At 38.9% G+C, this 26,388-nt stretch overlaps 1 long non-coding RNA gene across 8 annotated transcripts in view; it reads left to right on the top strand.

The window, feature by feature from the left end:
• Positions 1–25,911, top strand: part of LOC106730516 — a 73,561-nt gene extending 47,650 nt beyond the window's left edge. For 2 of the 8 annotated variants that reach the window (XR_004321407.1, XR_004321401.1), the window contains 3 exons: positions 19,039–19,139; positions 22,433–22,636; positions 25,280–25,911. This is a non-coding gene — a long non-coding RNA (uncharacterized LOC106730516). The remainder of the gene's footprint in view (positions 1–19,038; positions 19,140–22,432; positions 22,637–25,279) is intronic. The other 6 variants (XR_004321403.1, XR_004321402.1, XR_004321408.1 and 3 more) reach the window with 6 other exon arrangements.
• Positions 25,912–26,388: the final 477 nt, after the last annotated feature.

Raw genomic sequence — 26,388 nt, 5'->3', positions numbered from 1 at the left:
AGGATGGCCTCAGCCGATGAGTTAGCAAGGCTGTTGAACAAGGGCCTGGCTATTTCCACCCAGCAGGAGAACGTCTAAGGGCCAGTCTGGGCTCTGGAACCCCTCTCCCCCACTGATCTGGCAGGAATGTTGGGGGATCCATATTACAGTCCAATCCTGCTTTCTCCTTTTTCCTTTCATGGATGTTACTCCCCAGTAAAACATCTGTACTCCTAACTCTCAGCATCTTCCTGGAGAACGAAACTGGCTGTTTCTTAGTAGGTCACATTTAGGAAAGAGGAAGGAAGTTGAAGATCTGGAAAATGATTCCCTTGAAATTGTAGCCTCAAATTCTTCACCTACTCCAGGGTAAGGAAATAGTCAGGATCTGATATTATACAATTGAGGGAGCTGGTTACATGCCTTATGTGAGCCTTCTGCTTCTATGTCTGGTGCTGAAGCCTGAAATCTCTGAGAAAGCATTTGGGAAAGAAAGATGGCCATCAAGTGAGGGAGGCAAAGGCCTCCAAGCCACCAATTTTAATGAGGCAGTAATCTGTAGGAGAAACTGGGGTCCTTCATCAGGGAGCTAAATGCGTATCTGGTCCAGGAGTCAGAGAGGCCAGAGAAGTTGCCGCCGGGTTGCCCTTCCATCCTAACACAAGCCCTCGGTTCGGCGACAACGTGAATGAGCCACAATAGCACCCGTGCCTGCACCAACCTTCCAAGTGCAAAACGGACCAGGCTGCTGGCCCACTCCTTCACTGTTGACTTCCCAGTTCACACAAAATGTCTCTCCAAGTTCACACCAATCTGGAGTTACCCAGGCAAGAGGATGCTGGGTGCCCTGGTTTCAGTTTAGCTGCATTTATATGCAAATCCAGTCAGTAGGGGTTTTCACACCCAGTTTAAGAACCAACTTAAGCAGCACCAAAGGGCCAGAGAGCCTTCCTGAAAGTTGTGCTCAGGAGTTTAGGATTAAATTTCTAGCCTTGTTGTGTATCCTAAAAGTGATTGTGTTAAACCTAAAACTCTATCAGCAAGGGAGGCTGTTAGTCCTTTACTCAAGGACTTAGGCAGCAGAGTATGTGGAGGGGTGGGGGAAGCTTTCAGTCTTACAAGCCTGGGTTTGTAGGGCTGTTGGCTGTTAACCTCTCTGAATTTCAGTTTCTTCATCCATAAAAGGGGTTGATAATCCCTCCTTTGCAGGATTCTGCAAGGATTATATTACAATAGCATACACGGAGCCCAAGTGCACAGTGCCCACATACAGTAAGTGCTTAATAAATGGCAGCTATTATTTCAAGCGTGTCTTATAGCTTCCAGATTAATAAAAGCACGTTGAAATCTTAGATCTGCTTAATCTTTGGAGGATCACACAAGCCAAAGATGTCTTAAGCCAGGGTTAGAACTCACAGAACCATCAGTTTATGCCTCACAAAAACAGAGTTCTCCATGTCCTTGAGTTTCAAGAGTAGGGGGAGAAAAACCAGATGGTCCCTATTGGTTAGCTTTCTATTGATGAATGCCATCAACTGCTGCAGGCAAAGGCAGCAGTCAATAGGAATCTGTGCTCCATGTTGCTACTGCAATTCAGTATTTCCTGAAGGCAGGGGCCTCCTTCACGCCTCAGAGAGTTGGAATTGATGGGAGAATCATGGAGGCAAATAAAGTTGTGAAGGATGGGAAAAGGTCATGCCTGCCCTATCATAATTTGATTCTTTCCACCCCCTCTTCTCTTACACCAACATATATCTTAAGGGCCACAAACATACTTCCTGGTCAGAATGCACTTGGTCCTGGATTTGTCGAGAATCTGGTTGCAAGAAACAGAAACCCAAGTCAAGTGAGTTATAAACAAACAAATAAACAAGTTAGTAAACAAAGATGAAAGAAAGAAAGAAGGAGGACGGAAGGAAGGAGTAAGATTATTGGTTCATGGTTTATTTGGTTCATGCAATAGGAAGACCAGGAGGAGCTGGACCTCCGAGAATTACAGGGACTTAGCAATGTAGTCAGATCTCTGTCCCTGTTTCTCTCTCTGTCTCTGTCTCTCTCCTCTTACTTCACCTCCCTACCCTGTTTACATTCTCTCCTACTACAGTAGGGCTTGTTCTACCTTGCTGTGGAGAAGTTGAGCATGGCTCAATTACTGGTTATATCATCTCAGTCTAGCGATATCAGCTTCCTTATCCCAAAGTCTGTAATAAAGTCCCAGGGAAAGACCCTAATTGGCTTAGCTTGCTGTACAAATACATTTCTAGCCAATCACTGTGGCTCAGTAGATGGAAATTATGGTTGGCCACGTCTTGATCTCTTGCTCACCCCTGTAGACTGAAGACTGGTTTGGCAGCCCATTAAAACTACAAGAAGGGGTAGATCTTTTCTCCCAAATGAAATAATACTTTGTATCAGAAGAAGATCCGTGAGGAGATACAGAACAGATATAAGTAACAGGTGTCATCACAGATCCTTTGTGTCTCAAGGTTTGGTTTAGTTTTCCAATAGACTGTCTCTGAAAAGAGAGAAGACTTATACAGTATGCAAAAGAAAAACTCTTTGTTGACAGAAAGAGGAGAAAATGTGCAGGAAAGAGCCAGGCAAATCAGGCTGTCATTAAAACTCTTTTGTCTTTTATCATCTCTTTGTGACTTCAGGTATTTAATCTCTGAGCGTATGCCTCTCATATTTTCTTCAGCCTCTAATCCCAGTATCTAAGCCTCAGGGGATAAGAGTAACACCTACCTTACAGGACTTCTATGATAATTATATGAGTCAATGCAAGTAAAATAAGTGGTATAATACCTGACACACAGAAAGCTATCTTTATAAGTAAAAAATATAACTTGTGTATGTTTATGTAGCACCCATATCCCCACGACATACTAAGGGCTCTTGGTTGCAAATTCCTGCAACTGTCTTTTAAGATTCTGGCCTAGAGACACTCATTTGGAAGGTTACCCCCACCCTCTCATCAACTCAAGTCTCAACTGATAGGAGTTAGTGGATAAATACTCTCGATTCCTCAGCCCCACCATGACTTCCCCACCATGACTGCGATTCATCTGAGAACATGCCCCCTTTTTTGGCTTCTTTTCCTTCCCTGTCTTATTACTCCCACTCCTCTAACAGTGTTTTCTGGAATTGCCTCCTAAATAAATTACTTGCACTTGAATCCTTGCATCAGGATCTATTTAGGGGAATCTAAACTAGGATAATAAATTTACAAAGAAAGTTGGTGAAAGAAAATGCATCAGAATGTTCACCATTGTTCTATGACTGGCAAGATTATAAATGGATTTTCTTTTTTGTTATCTCTATCTAAAATATTTTTCACAAATACGAGAATGGACAGCAACGAATTGATTACTGAAACAGTCTAAAATTTTAAGTCTAGTTTTTAGTTTCTACAGAATCCGACCCCTTTTCCTTCTACCTACTTCTAATTCTACCTAACTAATAAACAAGTCTTCTAACTTTTGTCCCCACTGAGTCCATTCCTAGTGCCATGCCTTCACTTATACTTCACCCAACGCTTTAATTAATGAATACTTCCTATTAATCCTACCTCTTCCACAAGGCCTCCCTGATTCCCTCCAGCTCGTGATGCCATTTTGTGTCCATGTCTTCTGTGTATTATTTAATTGACATTACTAGTTCTTCCCATACCTTTCACCATTTTAAAGGGATGCATGTAAAATACTACTTTGCTAGGGGTCTCTCAACCCTCTAGAATATTTGGCTCAGTAGTAGAACTATTTTCAGCACAAAAATGGTGTTAGGCCAATTCAAGATAAAATACTCCCCACCCCCCAATTATTTACGATAATATCTGAGTGCATCTGCTGTTTCAGCCTCTAACAAAGGGGACTGTTTCACAGGACAGCAGCAATGGGGGAAGAAAAGGAAAGAACAGAAGCTGGCTCTGATGCGCTCATTCTACCATCCATAAATGATCTTTTCATGAGGACACAGCCGATAAGGAGAGAAGGAAAGACAAAAAGCATTCTTGACTTAGGAATCGAATAGCAGCTCCCCCTCTGTGTCTGATTCCGTTGCTCAGAATGGCTTTCTTATGGCTGTGTCTCTTGTGAATTATGAGTCTCTTTCTCTTTCTCTTCCCCCCAGGCTTCATATTAAAGACAAGACGCAGCTGCCAGGGCCTCCAGAGATTTCCCAGCAGTCTACTATGGTGAAATAAAATACCATGTTATGCTGGAAAACTAGCCAGTCCTTTTTTCACATGGGCTGTGCTATCTCATGGCCTGGATAAAGGATCCCAGGCCCGGACACTTACTGCTTTTCTTGAGATTTGTGGCATGATCTTCTAGACAGTACTCAATCTTTCACTGAGGTATTCTAGATTCCCAGTGTGCTATTTATAAGTTATCTCCTAAAGAGACTATACATGTGTGTATTACATGTACACGCCACCTTCTTGAAATACTGTCCTTAAAGAGGGCATTTGGTTACCATTAGAGCAACTATTTTATTTCCAAGGAGAGAGAGGTTCTGTGGCCCTGATGCCACAGATGATTTGGGACTTTGACAGTCAGGCTTATGATCTTCCTTATTTGTATCTTTTGTGTCATTGCTACCAGAAGGATTGCATTATATAAGTGGGCTGAGGTTTATACATAATGATTGGTTGAACTGCTTCTGATGTTGCAATCTCAGCTTTATCTGCCCAGAGAAAATGGATCCAGTGGAGAGAGAGGTCTGTAACTTCACATGGAGATTTGGAGTATGCCTAGTGAAATGTTGGAGTCTACTAGTGAAATCAAATTGGAGATTATCTTTAGTTAAACAGTTAAAACCCTGTTAGAGACTGAGGCTGAAAGTCAACATGATGCCCCAGGTTTATTTCTCATATCCTAATTTCAATCTTTAAGTAAGAGGGTAGGCTTCAAATCCTAGCAAAGGCTTGGGTAAGCCTATAGCAGAGGAGAAAGAAGAATGTGAGAAATGACTGAGTTCTTACTGATGACAGTAGCTCTCCAAGTGTTGACAGACAGCCCTCCATCCACATTCCTTTCTCCCTCTCCTGTTTCATCCTACTTACTAGTTTTCAAATAGGAAAAATGAAGAACCCCCTTCCTGTTGTTTTCAGAAGCCTTTAATAGACTAAAATCATCAGATGCTAAGTATTGAATTTCTTTCTGACCTCTCTGTAGTTGTACATGGGAGAATAAGATAAGGGTCCAATTTGTGATACAAATGTTAATATTCATATGCAGTTAGACAAACAAGTCCCTTTGGGAGTACACAAGTAAAACCTGAAAGTAGTTCCATTTACCAAGTGAGGGGCAAACGTGGAGTCTTAATTATTTTTCTCTTTTTTTGTGTGATAGGTGTTCAATAAATGTAGTTGGGTTGAATTATTAAGTTGAAAACTTCCACGTCCATTTTAAGAACATAATCTGCAAGAAAAGTATTAAATGCAATGAATATATAAACTATATGTTGAACTACTTCTCGGCTTTTCAGTTGTGAGATTAAAATGCTTTCCAAGTATGACTTGTTAATTTTTTCAAGTTGTAGCAGTCCCTGCAGGAAGAGAGGTAACCATCACTATGGTTCCATTTTACAGATGTGAGAACTGAAGTATAAGGCACGCAGCCCAGCATGAGTCAGTGAGTCAGAGTCAGGATAGAATGATGTGAAACAGGGACAGAGGGGGCAGAAATGCAGTCCAGAATCTACTCTGGGGCTCCCTTTCTATCTCTCTCCCCCCGCCCCGACTATGTAACAACTAGGGAAGCCCTGGCATTGCATTCAGTGCAAAAGGACGAACTTCCTCCTGCCCATCAGAGGGGAAGAGCAAGGAGGCTCAGTTAGGGTGGGACCTCTTTTTAGTTCCCCACTGCACACCCACCTCCACCCCATACACCCCAGGGCCTACCTAACTCAGCCCTTGGCTTGGCCCTAGTGAACTCCAATCAGAAGGAGGAATGAATGAATGGATGCCTTGTGACTCCCCTTTAGGCATTTTAACCATAGAATCAATATTTCTTAAAATAGTACAATCAACTTCTTTAGAAGAGAAAAAAAAAAAAAAAAGCCCCCTAGCATCACTTATCTACAATTGTCCCTGACAAAACAGAAATAAGAACTCTCCAGATTGACATGGGACCATATGCATTTGGCTCAAGTGATGCCCTTTCCTGATAAAACAAATACCTCAGTAAACAAATAAACATAAATACCATATATGAGGAAGGGCCTCAATGTGTTATGAAGTGAGAAAGTTATAAAACAGTCCATTCATAGGCTTTTAAATGCATTATCTCATTTGATCCTCACAAAAACCTTCTGAGGGGGGTTCTTTTTTGCTCTTTTTTATAGATAAGGAAAAATGAGACTTAGAGAAGTTAAGTAACTTGCTCAGAATCACATACCTTGAAAATGAGGATTTAAAACCAAGTCTATTTGAATCTAGAGCCTGGCATCTTACCACCTCTCTCTGGTTCTTACTTGCACTCTGGCTTCTTGAATCTGAATCCTCCCTTCCTTCTCTTCTTTCTCTTTTTTTCCCCAGTTTCTGTGTCTCTCTTTCTATCCTCTCTCTCTGTGTGTTTTTTTTTTTTTTTCCTCTCTCTCTCTCCTACCACATATATTTATCTATGCATAGCTTTCTTCACATTCTCCAAGGGGTCCACGATTTAGAAAAGTTTTATTGGCAGAGAGCCTTGCCAGGACCAGATGCAAAGGCTGAGCAGGGTGTCTGCGACACCAGCCACCAGGCCGTGGCCACAGGTCACCGCCCAGCTGCTGAGCACATCCCCGACTCACAGACTCTGCCTGAGCTGGGGCTGTCCATGCAATTTGTCACTTGGATTTAAAAACAGCAATTATTAACTTTAGAAGCAGTGTTTAGAAATAGCTGCCAAATAGATTTTGTTGACTAGTTTGTATAAATATGTGCTATCAATATAAGTAATTTGCATCAGAGATTTGCCTGGGTTTGTCTGTAGGAACACTCTCCATGTTCCAGAAACTGTGAAGATCAAAATATTATCCAAGCAGCAGTGGCATGTCTTCCTTTGATTCAACACATATATACGTATTTCTGTTAGCTAACATTTTGAGTAGTGACTCTGTACAAAACACATGCTAAGTGGTTAACATACATTATCTTATTTAAGCAAGGATTGCAGGGGTTAAACAACAGCCCAGTTGTCTCTTAACTAGTGTCTTCATTGGCAGAGCCAGCTCTCCAGTACCAGTGTGCCTCATGTCAGGGCCTCATGTTTCACCTGTTTTGCTCTCAGTGACAAGTGCTGCGCCATCCTTGCAGAAGACAGAGAAACAGCCCAGCTAGGAAATTGGAATTCAATAGCAAAGATTTTTTAAATGTTCACAGATATAACAATAAAGGGCAGAATGCAACCTAATATTACCCTCTCAGTCCAACAGATAAGGAATAGTAATGATTTCTTTAAAAGAGAAAATCTTTCACTTGTGTGATGCTTTTTTGGGGAAAAAAAAAATTTAGAGAAAGAGGAAACCACAGAGCATACTCTGAGATGGGCAGCCTTCCAAACATCACAATTACTTCTGTGGAAAAAAGAGCTAAGACTGAGGGGATAAAAGTCCAGAATGTCAATGACCAGGGTAGGTTTAAAACTTGCTCTGTGCATCTGGAGATAAAAGAGTCAAAAGGGCCAAGGAAAGATTAGAATTAACAACTCACAGGGCAGTCAACCCTTGATGCTGGAGGGGCAGCTGCTGCTGCCGGAAGAGCATGATGCTGAGAATTCAGGAATTAACCACTAACACTGGAGGCCCCTTGAAGGCCGAGACCTTTCCTTGGTTTATTTTGTTTTGCTATAAATCATTTACTTACTACACTGTAGTTCATGTAGTTCACAGGATAGTACATGCTGTATTAATTTATTACCATTATAGGGTTGAGAGAGAAAGCAGAAAGTTTGTATACAGAAGAAAATATCGGCCAAATTGTCTTCTTTAGATACATGACGGCACGTAGGAAATCAATGCCAAGACTCATTTTTGAAGGGTTGCCTAAACTCCAACAGTTTTTTAAATGATTCTAAACACCCATCAAATTGGCAATGGAGTGGTCTCCCCCACCAAAATTCTACTTTTCATAAACTATTCATTTTGACTTTAAAACATATTCAAAAGTTTTGAAAGAATGCAGAATTAGGGAGTTCAGTAGGCTTGGTGACTCATAAGAACTTGACCCTCTTCAATACATGTTTGTAAAAAAGTCTGTTTTTTCAATATGAGAACGTTTATTCTGCTAATTCGTTTTCTGCTTGCAATCATCTCTTAGTTGGGATGCTTCATGGAATGGTAAAAAAAATTTAAAAACTGTAATGCAACTATTTCTTAGAAAAAGAAGTTTGTGCTACATTTGCCCTTTAAGGGTTATCTGATTGCAATTATCTTTCTCCCAAAAATCTTGCTAGAGCTTGCAAGGTTCTAACAGAAATTGGTATCGGGCAGTCAGGCAATGGCAAGTACCAGAGGGAAAAACAACAAGTCCTGACTTTGAAAAGTATTTACATACATTCCAGGGCATTCCAAACACATACAGAATCAACTTAGCAGGGAAAGACATTCCATGCCCAAAACTGAATCTTTGAAACTGGGATCTGAGTGAAAGAAACACTTCATGTTACTGCTACACACAGATAAACAGCAGAAACTGGGCCCAAATGAAGTGTTTCTGGAAGACTCGTGAGAGAAAAGGGCAAACATACACCAAGTAGATACTTCTCATAAGGACGTGCTTTGCAATTTGAGCATTTTTGAGCTTGCAATGGAATTTTAAAGTCATCCAGAAACAACAGATGTTTGAACCCAAATGATCCAACGTCTTGATGCCAAAATTAGGGCTTCAAAGAGGAACGTTAGGGTTGTAACCTATGAAGAACTACTTCAGGAACTCTTCTCCATGGGAACAACTGAAAGAGATTTGTTCTGTGGCTTGCTGACCCATCCTTTTATCTGTGCCCATTTATACTCAAAGTGATAAAAATTTGTGTCAAATGGAAATATTAATAACTAACATGGAAGTCTCTTTTCTACGTCTAACCTCAGTCTCCTTTCTCTCCCCGTTGAGCACTCTCTCTCTAAATTGAATTATGAAACCAGGAGGAAGGCCCTTCTGAACATTATTTATCCCCAGATTTTCATATGAAAACCAATAACAGGTTATGGTTGAACCCACACAGCACAGAATCGTCTAGCTAATTTAGGAGTTGTAAGCAACAAGTCAAATATGTCAGGCAAGCTGACAAAAACTAACCAACTCCCACCAACAATAAATAATGAAACTCCACATTGCAAGGTAGTATTTTTTTCCAGATTAAATAGGTAACAGATAAATGCCAAATCTCTGCTTTTTCTTGGTGGAAAGGCTATGTCGAGGTTGTTGTGTAATTCTAAAACAGGGTAGTTATTTTTTCATTAGCTTGTCAGATCAACTTTTCCCCTACCTCTGTCTCTTTGTTAAACAAATGAATGCAACTTAGATAGACATCAAATCACTGTATTCAATTTTCAAAGAAACTTTTTGTACATCTTATTTACCAAATAAACTTCCCATCAAAATAGCAAGGTTTATTGGTTTCCAGAAGGATGTTAGCATAAAGATGTCTCTTATTTCAGCTGCGCAAATACTATAACAGTGCCTGTGAGGAGAAAGTGGCAGTATGGTCATGGCTCTAAATGGGAGCCAGGAGCTCAAACTGTAACTGCATTTTAAAAATAGCACAGCAGCTATGATTATAATTTAGCTCCACAGCCTGTAAGCGTGGTATGAACAGGAAATGGGAGTACATCTTCTGAGCCTGATAAGATTCTCTAATGTAAAACATATGCTCTATTTCTTAGCTGGAGAGCTAGACCCAGCCAGAAAGAAGAAAAGCATATATGTTTGTCTTTAACCCAAAGATTAAACCTATCAACCTTGGACAATTTTTTTGAGTTGCTGTTGAATTCTGTGATGCTGTAGAGAAACATGCAGCATAGATTCAAATGTGAAAAATATAACTTTATTAGCAAAATTTAAATCTAAAGTAACTTCCAGAGGAAAATTAATTAAGTGAGCTATGCATCTCAAGCCTGTGTTATCTCAGGGCAGCCTCCGCAGGACCCAGCCACTCCTTAGAGAAATCCGTGCAAATCAAGGGGACACTCCTGACAAAAGAATCTCCATTGTCTGTGAAAGGCCAAAGGTGAATTCACTATCGATCACATATTTTAAGAACATTCTACAGTGTCAATAATTATTCATGATTCTACTTATGACAAATAGAAATGTGACAAAATGCCCTTGAGATTACTTTTATATTCTAGGAGGGGACTGATGGTTTAAACATATGTTTCCAGATTAGCATTGTAGAGAAAGCATAAGGCAGAGCAATACGGCTCAGCAGTAAAGACATGACAGCACCTTAAAGTACAGGTGGACTTATCACATCACCCAATTTTACAGTCCACACTAGGGACACTGGAAAGGAGAGCTGATACCAGTGCCTGTCATCAAAATACAGACTTGATTTATTGCCCTTTGATGCAAATTATAGTAAAGAAAACCTATAGCAGCCGAAAAAGAAACCAAAAAAGAAAAAAAAAAAAAGAAGAGAAAAGAAAAGAAAGTAGTTTCATTTCTAGGCTCTATTCCTTTATGAAGAGAAGGCTAGGGAGACTTTTCTGATGATTCGGGATAGGAATAAATTTGCTCATTCAGCGAAAACTTATCAGGTGCATTCAGTGCAGGAGGCACCGTTGTAATTGCAGGGATTCAGCAGTGGGAAAGACAAACAAGCAGCTTACCTTCCAGCCGGAGAAGCCAGTCAATAAATACATAAACAAGAGACCTTCAAGGGCAATACGTGCTGTTAAGGGAACGAAGGGGTAATGTGTAGAGGAAAACAGAATAGTAGGGGACCATTTTAAATAGGATCGTCAAGCAAAGCCTTGCTTGCGCTGAGACCTGAATAATGAGAAGCCAGATAAGTGACTATACAGGAGAATATTCTAAGGCAGAGGCAAGAGCTAGTGCCGAAGGTCCTGAGATCAGAACAAACTTGACTTCTTCAAGGAATAGAAACAAATTCAGTGAGATCTGCACATGGTGACTGATGGGAAGAGACAGTCTATCTTACATAAAAATTCCCATTACTGAATGTGGAAGAAATGAGGAAAATAGAAATCAGAACACAGAGCACCACAGTAATATTTGGTGCAGGCAAGACTCATCAATGGATGCTAAAACCGGTGGACTAGAAACAGGATACTTTCATAATCTCAAAGTGTCTCCCCCCCACATTTATTAATTATTTATAAACATAAAAGTAGTAACTTTACAGTGGAGAAACCTGGCAAATAGCACCTTAACCAAGTCATGGGAGTTAGCATCGTTAGTAATAAGATACCAACATTGTGAACTGGATTATGATGCCCTGAGAAGAGCACATCACTTCTGTGAATTCTGGTCACAAATGCACAAACTCAGTTTAGTCATGAGAAAATAGAAAATTCCATAAAAACCTGACTAATATTCTTCAAAAGCGTCCAAGTCATGAAAGACAAGGAGAAACTGAGGGATGGTCGACATTGTTGGAGTCAAACAGAGCTGACAATTAAATGCAATGTGAGGTCCTGGATGGGATCGTGAAAAGGACAACAGGAAAAACAAGGCAACCCAGATAAACTCTGTGGGTTACTTACTGTTATTTGTCATTATTAGATATTATGCCAGGCTTAATCTGCCCCACATTTCCTGATTCCTCACACTATTTTACAGGGGAGGAAATAGAGGCACAATGAGGTAATTAACTCAACATCACAGAACTAATGGTGACTGAACCAGGATGCATCCTTAGGCAGTTTGATGCAGATACGTGTTCTTCTCCTCTGTTTTTTCCTCCCTTCTTTACCCAAGACTGCTATCACCTGTATCCTTACTTACTGGCTTCTTTAAAGTTGATCCAGTTTATTTTTAAACTTTAAAAACAATTAAACAAAACAATAAGCTATGTCATAAGGTCCTCAGGAGAGGGATTTTTGTTTTATCCACTGATGTACCACAAGTTCATTGAATAGGTAATGGTACATTGAAGGTACTCAATAAACATTTATTGAATGAATGAATTTAAAACTTTATATCATAACTGTAAATGGAAAGTCAGCCTGATTTTCCAGAAATAAAAAGTAATCTTCAAAATGAATACAATGAAAATAATACAGGTATTTTTAAATTCTGTTGCTCCCTGAATGCTCTGAACCTGAGGCCTAATATGTCTATATTTAAAAAGTAGGGGGCAGGGTATAGCTTAGTGGTAGAGTGCATGCCTAACATGCACAAGGTCCTGGGTTCAATCCCCAGGACTCCCATAAATAAATAAATAAATAAATAAATAAATAATAATAAATAAATAAATATCTCTCCCTCAAAAAAAAAAAAGATGAAAATTTAAAAATTAAAAAGTAATGCAAGAAAAAAAGGAACAAATAAAATCATGCAAACGTTAGAAGATATGAAAAAGGATTACAGACTTTCTTCTTGATTTAATCAGGTTTCAATGAGAATGTCAAAGAGAATAATTTTCTGAGTAAATTGATTTTAAAGTCACACCAGTTTGCCATCTAAAATCAGCACACGAACGACCGAGGTAAGGTGCCATTCCTTAGGGAAGATGACTCTGTTGTACAGGGACTAATCAAGTCAGGGCTCACGTGAGATTAGATAGCTCAGTCTCTTTTGATCCTCCTCATGCCTTAAATGTCATCTCTTCTCTTCTGCAATCTTCTACCTCCTCTTGCTTACCTCTCATCCTATCACTAATCCCTGACAGGAGTGTTTGTAGTTTCTGTAACACTCCTTAGTGCACACCTCTTTAATAGCACTTACAACATGAATTTATCATTATTTTTTCCAAGTCTCCCTCACATAAGTTATAATTATATGGGGCACTAGGGAGTATGTCATAGCATATTTATGTCTCACAAGATGGTAGGCCCATAATAAACTGTTGAATTAAGAAAATTATAGAAGTTAGAGGGAGAGAAAAGAACTGTATGATTTTCTTCCATCCTTGAAAACGTGATTTTGTCCTCACCTGTGTTTGAAAAGCTTATTCTTGGTTCATTCATAAAATCTTCCCAAACACATATGAATGTCTTCCATGAAGATGAGAAGTAAATCTCAATCCTTTCCTTCAAAAAAAAAATCTCAGAATTAATTTGCTTCCTAGAGCAATTATAATATATCCCTCTTCCTTTGTAGAATGAATGCTAAAACCTGGATAGATGTCTCCATTGGAAATGTTACTACCATATTTTTGTGGCTTACTGATAGTGTGAGTAGTGCTAAGGTGACAAAGGAAACACACTACAGAACAATATTCTTACTAAAAGCCAGAAATGTAACCTTCCTCGGGCATCTCTTGAGATGGGTAATAGCAGTTTCTTTTGAGTATGTAATAGAAACCAGCTCGTTAACAACGATTGCATTTGAGAACAGAATTCAATATGTGAGTGCAAGACCTGACTAAGGGATGCATGGCAAGCATCCCTGAGATACTGAGCTGAAATAACCTCTACCTTATGAAATTATTATGCGGAAATCAATAGCTTTTATGTACATTAAAAAACACTTAAGAAATATAATGGAAGAAAATAATCTATTATAATAAGCAATAATATGTATAAAATACATCATCCCCATTTATAATAAATGTTACTAAAACTCTAAAACCACATACAGATACCAGATAGGAGTTTTGCCTCCTATCAGACAGGCAAAAATCCAAACATTTTACAACACACTCTGTTGGCATTGCTGTCAGAAAACAGGCTCTCTTATATATGTGGTATAAACTGACACAGTCCCTATGGAAGGCAATCTGGCAATAGTGTCAAAATTACAAATGTATTTATCCTTTAACCTGCCAGTGCCACTCCTGGGAGTTAATCGTTTATACCAGCAACATGTGACATGGCTGATGTGCACTGTTACCACTGCAGCATTGTTTGTAATAGCAAATAATTGGAGGGGGGGAAGCAATCATGAAAAGACCTTTCGTACAAGATATATTTGTACAAAAATAAATTATATAAATCTCAACTGAGAGACATTTTATAAAATACTTCACTGTTAAGTTCAACAACGACCAAGGAAAGTCTAAGAAACTGTCATGGCCAAGAGGAGCCTAAGGAGGCACGATGAGTGAATGTAACATGAGCTCCTGGAACAGAAAACAATAAAACTAAGGAAATCTGAACAAAGTATAGGCTTACGTTAATCATGATGTATCAATACTAGTTCAATAATTGTAGCAAATATACCATGCTAAAGTAAAATGTTAACAATAGGGGAAAACAGGTATATGGGAATTCTTTGTACTATCTTCACAATTTTTGGTAAATATAAAACTATTCTTAAGGAATGAAAGTTATTAACAAAAATAAATTATAGGATAGCCAAATGATGAGATAATTCTATGCAAATTTGAGAAAGGATGCTCTTTCTGAACTGATAAGGAAAGATCTGCAAGGTTGTAAAGTGAAAAGAGCAGCTGTATAAGCACTTGTATTTGCCTACAGAGACCAAGCATCACACACAATCCAGTGGTTGTCTGTCAGGGGAGGACTGGGAAGAACAGGGTGGGTGGAGGACAGGAGGGAAGAAGAAAAAAAAAATACACACACACACACACTTATTAACTATGTGAGTGAAATATCTATTTAAGTAATTTTGTTAACTCCTGCCTATAGGACCCTCTATGAATAAGCAATGAGTTGGACCCCTGGGTAAAATGTGATTTTTGTTGAGAAATAATCGTCTTCCCCAAATGATGAATATTTCTACCCTCTGCATTTCTACAGATTAATTTAAAAATAAGTACAAAATGGAAATCGAACTGATTTGAGCCTTCTAAGCTCACGTGAACCAAAACACGGAAATCGCTCTGACGAAAAGATTCTGCTACGCTTCCCTAGTCTCCTCAGTTTCTTTTTCTGTAAAGTGAGGGTAGGTCTAAGTAAAATTTTCTGTTTTGAAAAATTCTTATTATTGATTGAAAGAGAGATAATTTATGGGTAGGACAAAAAGGAAGTGTGAAGAAAGAATGGCAGAACCATAAAAAACCATTTGAAATGAAGAACAAGCTAACAAAAGCTTGTTATTTTCAAAAAAGATTAACAAAGTCAAGTTCTGTCCTACCTCTAGTGAGATATTCCTTCACTGAATATTTCACATTAGATATATTAGAGGGATGGAATAATTTGAAATTCAAAGCTTCTCATTTAGAAAAAAAAAACTTAGTGATTTGAAAAGTAAGATTCATTTTACCTTTATTTCAAAGAGCTGTTAGAAACACAATTCAAGTGGAAAGGCAGTTAATTATATGAGCTTCAGAATGACATTATCTTCAAATCAGGGCTGCTTCCTAACACTTGAGGAGGTGCGGGTCAAAAGTACATATGGAGTCAACATCCCATATAGCTAAATATTTTAAAGTTATAACTCAAGCTAGTAAATTGTTAAACAGAAAGTTAAATCCTCCTACTTTGACATCTTCATAATGACCTAAAAGATTAGGCTTGAATTTAGATTTCTCAGACAGTGTTCCATACCAAAAAACAGCAGGAAGGAGGAGGAGAGCCTCCAGCCCGTGGCCTCCCCATCCTCGTGAGGACAGAGGTGGGGACGAAGCCAAGGAAGTCACTTGGACCCTGTGAGCTTGAGATTCCTTGGTCCAGGTTACTCCAAATATGGTCTTGTAGAGGACACACAGGTTCCGGGTAGATGTGTGACCTTGGCGACACAGACACCTCACTTTATGGGCAGGGATATGGCCAAAGGAGGGGATCCTGAGAAGCTTGGGGCCCAGAGTCAGGGATCTTTCTCAACCTGGTCTAAGGGTGACCCTGCTTCAGATACTTCTTACTAACCAATCATTAGATGAGGGAATAGAGAGTAAAGCTTTCATTCTTCTGGGTCCTTTGGAATATCACTTTGAAAAGGAGGGTTTTATTATGATAATAGTTGACAAATAGAGAAAAAAATCAAAAGATGTAATGATTTGTCATTGGGCATCAAGCAATGTTGGGATTTTTTGAAATTCAAGGTCATATAAAATAGAGCAGAACTGGTTGATTTTTATTGTTTAGTGCAGTTTTTACATGGTGTGCGATTCAAAAGGTAATCTCTAGAGAGGAGGAATGAGGGTAGGGAGAATGGAAACTTTTACCCTTCAGTTGGTACCATTCTTAACTGTTGGATTTTTAATTTTTATAGTGTAGATACATTGCATTTACGTTAAAACAACAACAAAAATAAAGATTTTTCTTTGTCCCTTAAGCAAATATAGAAGTTTGAATGTTGGATTTAATTATCAACTATACTTCTTTTGGCTCCCAGATGAAGCATTGCCAACACAACATATTAGGTAATGTGATAAATACAGAAACTCTATTTTTTCTTAATGGCAACATTCACATGTTAAGCAAGCTGTCAGTAGCAAACAGCTTTGCTTGAGTAGCCTGGTTTAGCAGATGTCTTTGTTAGGAATGTGACAATTATCACCATTATTTATTTCACTGAATATCAAGTGGTACAGAGGGAGGCCAAGTCCTCATCAATAGTGCACGTGGTTAATTACATCATGCGATCTCCTCACATGCCTTATTCTTTGCCACTTGCTTTTGAAATTATCGTAAAAAGACTATCTGACTGACTTAAAATTGAATGCAGTTCAAAATTAATATCAGCTGTTACAGAAAACTATGTAGACTATATGGGAAAAAGGCAATTATTTTTTCTAACCACTTAACTTGCTGTTTAATAGTATTAAGTAACAGTTAACCGAGCACTGGTCTATACCAGAAAATAAGTAAGCACTTCACATATATTATTTCTCTTCATTGTATCAGAAACTCCCTTGATAGTTGCATATATTCTTTCACCTGCACTATGCCGTCCTTTTAACACGTTATTATTTGTTACACTAGTCAATGACTTATTTTGATATGATGAATATTATAAGTATCATGAAATTTTATCCATTGAATAATTCCAACTGTAGAGGTTCTATTATGAATGGAAAATTTATATTACAATAAAGACCAAATCATTGAGGAAAACAACATGAAAATCTTGCTCCCTAAAATAAACTAAATTTTATTCTGAATTCTATAAATTAAGTCAAGGCAACTCTTGCTATAGAATTCAACAATTCAGTAAACAATAAAGCACCCATTCTGGGAGCACTTTATATTCATTAGGCTAGATACAGAAATAAATTAGTCCGTCTCTCTCTTCTAAGTGTATGGTCTAATGGAGAAAAACAGATGGATGCCAAGACTGATTGTGGTAAATTCTGTGTTCCAGATATCAACCAAGTACTTAACAATGTAGGGAGACTCTTGTTCTGACTCTGGTGATGGAGAGAGAGCATTTTGGAGGAGAATGATTTGAATTAGGCTTTGAAGACCAGGAAGACTTGCAAAAGCAGATATGGAAGGAAGGGCAAGTGACAGAGGCAATAGTTTTAAAAAGGCAGCTGAGCACAGGGCCTATTTGGAAGGACTTGCCACAGACCAGGATGCAAGAGTTGAGGGAGAGGTGATGGTTTGGACCAAATCATGGAGGGCTTTGATCAAAGAAAGCAATGAGTAGGAAAGGAAAGTAATTAAGCACGAAGTAACATGCCAAGATCTGAACCTTTGGAAGAGGACTTCAGAGGTAGCGTTCAGAAAAGCCAACATTTAAGATGTTAGTGAGGAAAGACAATTAGATGAGCCAAACAATGGAAAAGACTGTGTTTTTAATGCAAAAGCACTTAACATGTGAATAGCAAAGTTGACTTGCTATTACTCCACTAAATGGAGGAAAAACAGACTTAAGTAAGGAGACCATTGAGGAGGCTATGCAATGGTCCAGGCAAGAATTAATGAGTTTCTGAAGAAGGGTAGTGAACAGAGGAGACTGATTTAAAAGATAATGGTGGAAAGAGACCCTATTGGATTGATTAGCCAGGATCAAAAACTGCAGGAGTTTAATTTAGATCAGAGTTTAAGCTGTCTGTAATTCATCAGTGCAAGATGCTCAGCATAAAGTTAACAGGGTCTGATTAGGGGAAGACAGATAAGGGCTAAAGGTACAGACCTTCACATTCTTATGAAGGGGATATCTGGATAGATCAAGCTATAAACTAGGATGAGATTACCAAGGGACTGTCAAGACTTAAAATAGAGACTGAACACTGAATCTTCAGAAAGCTTATATTGAAAAAGCTTGTTTTAAGGGGTGGGGAGGCATGGGGAGGGTTAGGAATCCCAGGAGAAAACTAAACAGAAGCAGTCCATGAGTCAGGAGAACCGAAAGAATGTAATGAGGGCTCCAGGGGAGAGGAGAGTTCCAGTGAGAAGAGGGTGGTCAATGTTGTCAAATTCTACTAAAATGGAATTTGAGCAGAAGGTTTATGAGGAGGTTTCAGCTACAGGACTTTCCATAGGCTGATCGTGCTGCAGATCAAGAGAGAGAAGAAATCAATGTGGATGAAGTTTGTGGATGAAGAAGAAGAAGAGAGACAGAAACATCATGAACATAAATTAGAATCAAAGGGAGGGTATTAAGGAGAGAAAGTTTCATAGGTATCAAGGGAGAGAAGCACAGAAAATGGAAGGGGAGAAAATGGAAGGGGATCAAAGTCAAGAAGGACCCAGAGAAGGAGGAGAGAAAAGGAGAGATGGAAACATGAGCCTTAGAAGGAAATCAGGAAAAGCCTTCAGAAACTGAAAGGAGACAAAGGGAATGGGTGATAATTTGGACAGAATGAAATGTATATAGTATTCACATCAGATGATCTCCAGCTTCCCGTAAAGTAGGTAACAAAATAGGGTGGAAGTAGGCACAGAAGTTTAAAAGGAGTGCAGAAGATTGGAACAGCTATGTGTATTTTAAGGGTGAATTGATGACAAGTAAGAAAATCCCCAGTGTTGTTGAGTTCCCAGACAAATTGGAAAAAAATACATTTTAGAGCGTCCAATCAAACTGGTTTGATCTACTTTCTCTAGAAATGGTCAGCCACCTGAAAGAGGGACAAGAATAAGCAGATGGTTGGCTTAACCAGGCTGGAGATCAGCAGGATGGACGGTTGTGACACAAGACAAGTGAGGTAAGTTATTAGGAGGCAGGTGCAAGCACAGTGGGCAGAGCTGTCCCTGAGGTTCCTAAGGCAGGTGACTTGTGACGTCCTGAGGGTCCAGGAAGGCTGGCCAATGGAAGCAGACAAAATGTGAAGAGTGGATCAGAAAAAGTGAGGTAACAGGAGAGACAGACAGATAGGGAGAGGTAACAGTCAGAGGAAATGTTTCAAGGTTGAGAATCAGTTGTGGAGACATTATGGATGGAGCTAAGGTGCGGCTACATTAAGGAAGATCTGAGGCAGAATGAGATGGAGTCACAGAATTCAAGGTAAAGGAATTAATAGGCCGTAGAGTTAGAAAGATTATGAACACAGATTTTGAATCCCAAAGACGAATACACTGGTTATAGGTGAGATTTTTTTATATGACTAAAAACACATTAATGTGGTATTAAAACACATGAGCAGTTAGAAAAATACTTGGAAGGAAGATATTTAACCTTGTTCACTCCACAAATACATCTTGAGCCATGTGCTTAACATGAAACTCTATTCAATAAGCATGATATGGTAGATTCGTCTCAAGCAATGGTTTCATTAATATTAATATTTTAGTAATCACTGTCAAAGAGTACAACTTAGCACCTGATGATGACTTTGTACTAAAAATAGATAGTACAACAATGGAATACTACTCAGCCATAAAAAAGAATGAAATAATGCCATTTGCAACAACATGGATGGACCTGGAGATTGTCATTCTAAGTGAAGGAAGCCAGAAAGAGAAAGGAAAATACCATATGATATCACTTATATGTTGAATTTTAAAAAATGACACAAATGACCTTATTTACAAAACAGAAACAGACTCACAGACATAAAAAACAAACTTGTTACCGGGGGAAGGGAGGGGCTGGAAGGATAAATTGAGAGTTCAGGATTTGCAGATACTAACTACTATATATAAAATAGATAGACAACAAAGTCCTACTGTGTAGTACAGGGAACTATATTCAATACCTTATAATAGCCTATAATAAAAAAGAATATGAAAAGGAATATATATATATGTATAACTGAGTCACTATGCTATATACCAGAAATTAACATAACATTGTAAACCAACTATACTTCAATTAAAAAAAAACCCAAAATAGAAAATACAAAGTGATTACTTAGAAGAAAGAAAAAAAAGTAAAAAGCTAAACCTTGTAACATCACCATACTTAAGTAAATAAACTGAACTTAAATAAAATACGTAAATGGTTGAACCAAGTAAACAATAGTGATTCCCAAGAAACTGCTCATATACAACATAAAATTGCTAATGACTCCCTAATGTTTTGCCTTAGAGTATAAATTTTTACATTCAGAGACTCTACAGTCAGTGAACCCAGACCTGCAGCCTCTCTTGCCTAGTCTCCCTCTGAATTGTCATAAAACTAGCTTGGTGGTGGCACGTCGGTAGCCATCAAACGCAGGAACCATAGTAAACTGGGCTCACTGGTCCTTTGTAGTCCAGATGGGGACACAGCCACAATTTTCTAAAGTTCTAAAAATAAATAAGTTGTTTTTTTAGAGACAAGTACAGTGACTCTATTATATACACTCATCAGGAGATTGTGCAGTTTGGGATGTTGTAATCATCCCACTCAAAGAGGAATTGTTAGCCAGATGCTGAAAAATATATGTAAATGGGCTCTGGGAGTATATGTTACCGCTAAATCTTCCCAAAGAATGTTGACCTAGTCCTAAAGCATTTATTTACACGTTCTTCTCAAACAATCTTTAAAGTAAACTCAGAAGCCCTATTTTGCATCAAGTAGGTTGGTCCAAGTAAAAACAAAATGGTAATACTTGTTAAAGCTGTGTGACGGATATGAAGATTTATTATACTCTTCTCTCTACTTTATATATGTTTGAAATTTTCCATAATGAAAAGTTTTATAAAAGGAAAAAAGGGAGATAAATCCTTTTATTGTGCTTGTATAGCAATGAGACCTTTTTGTCCCTTTTCTCCTTCCTGCTGACATAGACTGCAACCTGTGAGAAATGGCTTACCCAGTTCCCTTTTCTCCAGAACAAATTAGAATGTATTAACCTAAGATCTGGATGGTATAACATCATTATTATTTCACATATTCCTTCATGCTTCATAAAACTCTTCCATGTGCTGTCATTTTGTTTACTTCCATGGAACTTCTGTACTCACAGGCATTCTCCCAAATAGTCACCCTCCCCAAATCCATCCCAAAAGAAAACAGGCTTTAATCATTCATAAACCAATCTTTACTGGACATCTAGTCTTTGCCATTATTTTAACAGTATTTTACAGTCCCATGGCTAAATATCTTTGTAAGGAAAAAAATAACACCCAACAGAAAACTTTCATTTGCTCCATAAACATTTATTAAGCACCTACTGTCTGCAAAGTAGATGCTCCAGTCTTGGTTACAGATCATGTTAGGAGCTTCTGCATGGAAGGAAGAATGAGTAAAGATTAGTGAGATGGCTCTTGCAGTGAGGGAAGAGGAGCTTTTTTAAAAATGCGTATCCCTAGGCTCTGCACACAGAGAGGTTTAGGTCCAGGAAGGGTTGAGAACCACTGGTCTAAATCACCAGGTCTGAGGGGGACCAGAGCAGACTCTAGGCTGACTGAAGCTGGCACTGCCATCCATGGAGTATAACTGGTGGGTGTAAGGCAGACAGGGTACATGTTTGAAGCTTCATCCTGATGCTGGAAAGGATAGAAAATGGTGCAAGCCTAGAGAAAGAATTCGTCAGGATCTGGGCAATGAGTTAGTACTCAGAGCTGACTGGGCTTAAGTTCAAGGCTGGGCTTTGGTCCTGGTGGCATTCGCAGCAGGGACTCAGAAAGGATTGATTGTGTAGCAGGCACTGTACAAAGCTCTTTACTTACATAATGTCATTTCATCCTGATGACAGCCCAGTGAAACAGGTTGATTTGCCCAAGGTCAGATGGCCAGTAGGTGGATGAGTTGTATTTGAACCTCAGTCTATTCTGAATGCAAAGCCTGTACTCTTTGTCTCTCCCCGGTATCTCCAGGGACCGAGACAAAGGCTTGTCAGGCTCACCCAGTGGTGATAGCTAGGAAGGCCTTTGACTATAAACGGCTTTGCTCACGGGGGGCATCAGGCAGCTGTTTCCACACTCCCCTCACTAGTGGGTAAAATGAACTCCCAGTGACTCCTGACTGACGGGGTTCTCATTATTCCCAGATTGTGTGCTAGGCAACATAGTGAATTTGGCAAATTTGTCTTCATGCCCCCAGCTTCCCCAATTTTACCTGTTTCTTCCCCAGTCCCTGAGGAGGGGCCTAATGTCCTTTGGTCTTCACCTCCATTCACACTGAGTAATACACGTCTGATGACAGATGAAAAGATTGTGCTTTGGGGACCTCCTGCTTTTGAACAAAGAACCGGCCACTCAGAGGAATGACGCTGGCATCAGAGGCAGGAGCTAGGAATGACTTGGAAGATACACTGAATTACCTGAAATCACAGTTGTAAGTAGGTGGTTGGTCACTTGTAAGTAGGTCAAATTGATCCTATTGCTATCTGAAGGGAAAGGAGAAAATTTCAGGGGGTGGGATGATTAAGAGTCCTGCTGCTCCAGAGATTCTCTTGAAGTACTTTTCATACCACTGTACCAGCCTATCTGTACAAAGTCCTCATTTTCACAGGGAACAATATGTATGTGTGTGTTTCTCACAGAGACGGTAATCAGTGGGCATAACCCATCAAAGCCTCTTTCTCTTGATAACTGTAGTTATAGACCCAGACACTGCTTTATTAGTATTCCAAATACCAGTACTGCCCTCCCCTACAATAAACAGAGTAAACAAGAGCGGCTCTCCTGGTACTCCCCCACCCCTCCCCAATCATCGTTAATCAGAGCCCAAGATCATAGAATTTCCCTCTGCTTCTCAAAATCACTTGTAAGTTCAAAAACATTCTGGCGAATATTTTTGATTAGTGCCTAAGAAATATGGATGGATGAATGGATAGATAGATAGATAGTTAGACAGACAGATAGATAGATAAACAGCTAAATAGATACAGATTTAAAGGTGGTAGTTCATTTGCTGAAAGAATATATTTCTAGTTATGACCTGTAAATGTGATAAGGTAACATTAAGCTGGATGACAATTTTCTATATCCTGTACATACAACAGAAGAAAGTAGTTTCATAAGGCAACATGGTAAAGTAGACCAAAGACTTGACTTTGTTGCTTATTAACTGTACTTGACTTTGCTGAGTCTTGCTTTCTGCTATGATAAAATCAAAGTGGTAAAACTTGCTTCGAGAAGTTTTTTGTGAGGATCAGCTGTTTTTTATATATATATATATATATATATAAAATATATATATATATAAAATACCCAACAATGCCTGGGGCATGGGGGCTTAAAAATACTTGTTGAATGAAGAGGTAGTAGATGCTCAATCTAGGTAGTTTTTATTGTGTGCTACAGTATTTGTCAGAATTTGTAGGCTTTTAACCTGTCTACCCCATGTTCTTTAGGAAATAATTTAAAAATTAATAGTTTCATATTTAGTTACAAAAGCAATCTGTTGCAAAAATTCAAATTATGTAAGTGTACAAATAAAAAGTAAAAGGCCCTACTCCAAAGCCCATACCGTAGAGGTAACTACTGTTAAGAGTTTGATGTATATCCTTTCAGACCTTTTCTAGGCCTACACAAATATATAATTTCTAAACATGACAGTGTTCTGTTACTTGAGTTTTTGATGTAGTATCTCAGACACCTTTCCAGACCTAGTTTTCCATTTGCGTGGTTAGACTGCAATTTATGATACAAATCTCCTATAAATGGACAATTAGGTTATTTACTATTTTTGCTATTTCAATCAGTGTTGCCATAAGCATCCTTATTTAAAATGTTTTGGTGTATATGCTACTTATTTTCCTAGGATATATTATTTTCTAGAAAAGGAATAGCTAAATCCTATTAACTAGATTCTGCCAACTTGCAGGAAGAGTTATGGGCTAAATTGTGTCCCTTCAAAATTCATGTTGAAACCCTAACCCCCAGTACCTCAGAATTTAAAGGGGGTGATTAGGTTAAAAGGAGGCCGTTAAGGTGGGCCCTAATCCAGTCTGACTGGTATCCTTATCAGAAGAAGAAATTTGGACAAAGTGACACCAGGGATGTGCCTGCACAGAGGCAAGACCATGTGAGGACACAGAAAGAAGGCCATCATCTGCAAGCCAAGGGGAGAGGCCTCCGGAGAAACCAAACCCATGGGCACCTTGACCTTGGACTTCCAGCCTCAGAACCATGAGAAAATCAATTTCTGCTGCTTAAACTGCCCAGACTGTGTTCTTGTGTCATGACAACCTGAGCACACTAATACACAGGGGTATTCTCAAGGCTTTGGTGGTCCTTCTGCTTCGAGCTGAGGTCCATATGTGCGAGCAGGCTCTTCAAGCTGCTTGTTCCCTACTTTCTTAATCCCATGCTCTCTCCGTCCTTTCCTTTATTGTCCTCACCCTCTTTGCTCATTGCAGTTTATTTAATAAGGGGTGTTTATTATGCCCCTTGGGGAATTTCACAGATCTTTGGATGCTTATAAACAATTTGTTTTTTGATGTCCCTCATTCTGGCATGGCATCAAGATGACAGGAAGAAGTTATTAAGATCTTTTCCCATTGAATTATCCTCCATGTTCATTATGTGAACTATGAAACACAGAAGAAAATCTTCTCCACATAATTTCTTCCACTGATTGATGGGGATAAATAGTTCACCTTTGTAGCTTATTTTAAGTTCATCAGAGAAATCTTTAGTTGAAGATAATTAAATCATGACTATATCAAACTCGTGGCTAGGTAGATTTCACACACCCCCTTGAAACTACATTTTAGGATACTCCCTCTCCCTGACCATCCCTTCCGCCTCAGCCGTCATTAGATCTGATTTGTGTGCTTCTGTGAGAAAGAGAGAGGGAGGGAACTTGAAATTACTCAGGATCTGCCTTCTGCTCTGCAGCCATCCTCAGTAACTTTGGCATATTTGACATTCTTTCAATTTCCTGAAGAAGAGTGACTCACCCAGTATTACACAGCCACAGTTGCTGGGATAATTGGTCTCAAGGTCTCCTAACATTTCTTTCTTCCTTCAGCAGTTCCTTTCACTTGTAACGTGAAAGATCGCTTTGCTGGAGACTGCTGCGTGTTGGAGACAAAAGGAAAGGAAGAGGGAGAGTACCTGCCAGTGATGGAGAGAAGAGTTTTACCTATGTGATCTCTTCCCTCTCTTCTGCTTCCTTTTCAGAGTCCACATTGGTTGTTTATGCACCACAGATCTGGGGAGCTTGTGCTCACTATATAGGTTAGTATAGCTTCAGAAGCTAAGAGTCAGGCCTGCCTCTTGTCTAGAGCTGATCAGGAGGGAGAAAGAAGGGAGAGAGGCAGCAGGGCTGAAAGAAGAAAAGCAAAGATGGACCTTTTTCTTTTCACCCAATCTTGCCGACAGTCAGGTCAGCTGGGCCTTTCATTTGAATGTCAAGATGATGAGATGATGCCAAGAACAGACAAACACAGAATTCTCATGGTGATGCTAAAAAAAAAAAAAAGAAAGAAAGAAAAAAAACCCCAGATAAATCTCTGTCATATGGAATCTGGCTGGGGTGGGGGCAGAATTGTGTAGGAAAGTGTTTTTTGTTTTTGTTTTTTTGCTTGTTTTTTTCTCCGTGTGTTTGTATGTGTGTATAATGGAAGTTGAGGATAAAGTAAAGAGCAAATATGAAGATAATATAACAATCTCTTCCTATTTGCAATACTCAAGTTGCGTTTTTGGGGGCTTCTTTTTCGGTGTTGCTTTTTTTTACCCTATTTAGTTTCCTAAGACACATATGAACTCTGAAAGTATATGCAATTATTTCCAGAACATTTGGGGTGTTTACTATGTGCAAGGCTATTATGGTAGGTCTGCACAAGATGAAAAGATAGCTAAGCTTTAGTCTATCCTCAGGGTCTGCAGTCTCATAGAAAAAGTAATTCATGGTCATATTTGCACACAGATTTGCAAAAACAGCTAAATTTTAGAGAAAACATTTTAATTGTCTAGTGCTCATTGACAGTGTCTAAATGTCACTGACATTCAGCTCAAATCAAAACATATTTTGAAATAATAAGCAATTAAATGAACACTTTTATCAGAAACAAGGATTTTAGAAGAGTTTGCTCACTTGTGTGTCATAAAATGCAAAAGGAAAAGAGTTACACCCAT

Source organism: Camelus ferus, chromosome 7 (genome assembly GCF_009834535.1).
Source record: "Camelus ferus isolate YT-003-E chromosome 7, BCGSAC_Cfer_1.0, whole genome shotgun sequence".
NCBI lineage: Eukaryota > Metazoa > Chordata > Mammalia > Artiodactyla > Camelidae > Camelus > Camelus ferus.
This window is presented reverse-complemented; position numbering and strand designations above follow the sequence as displayed.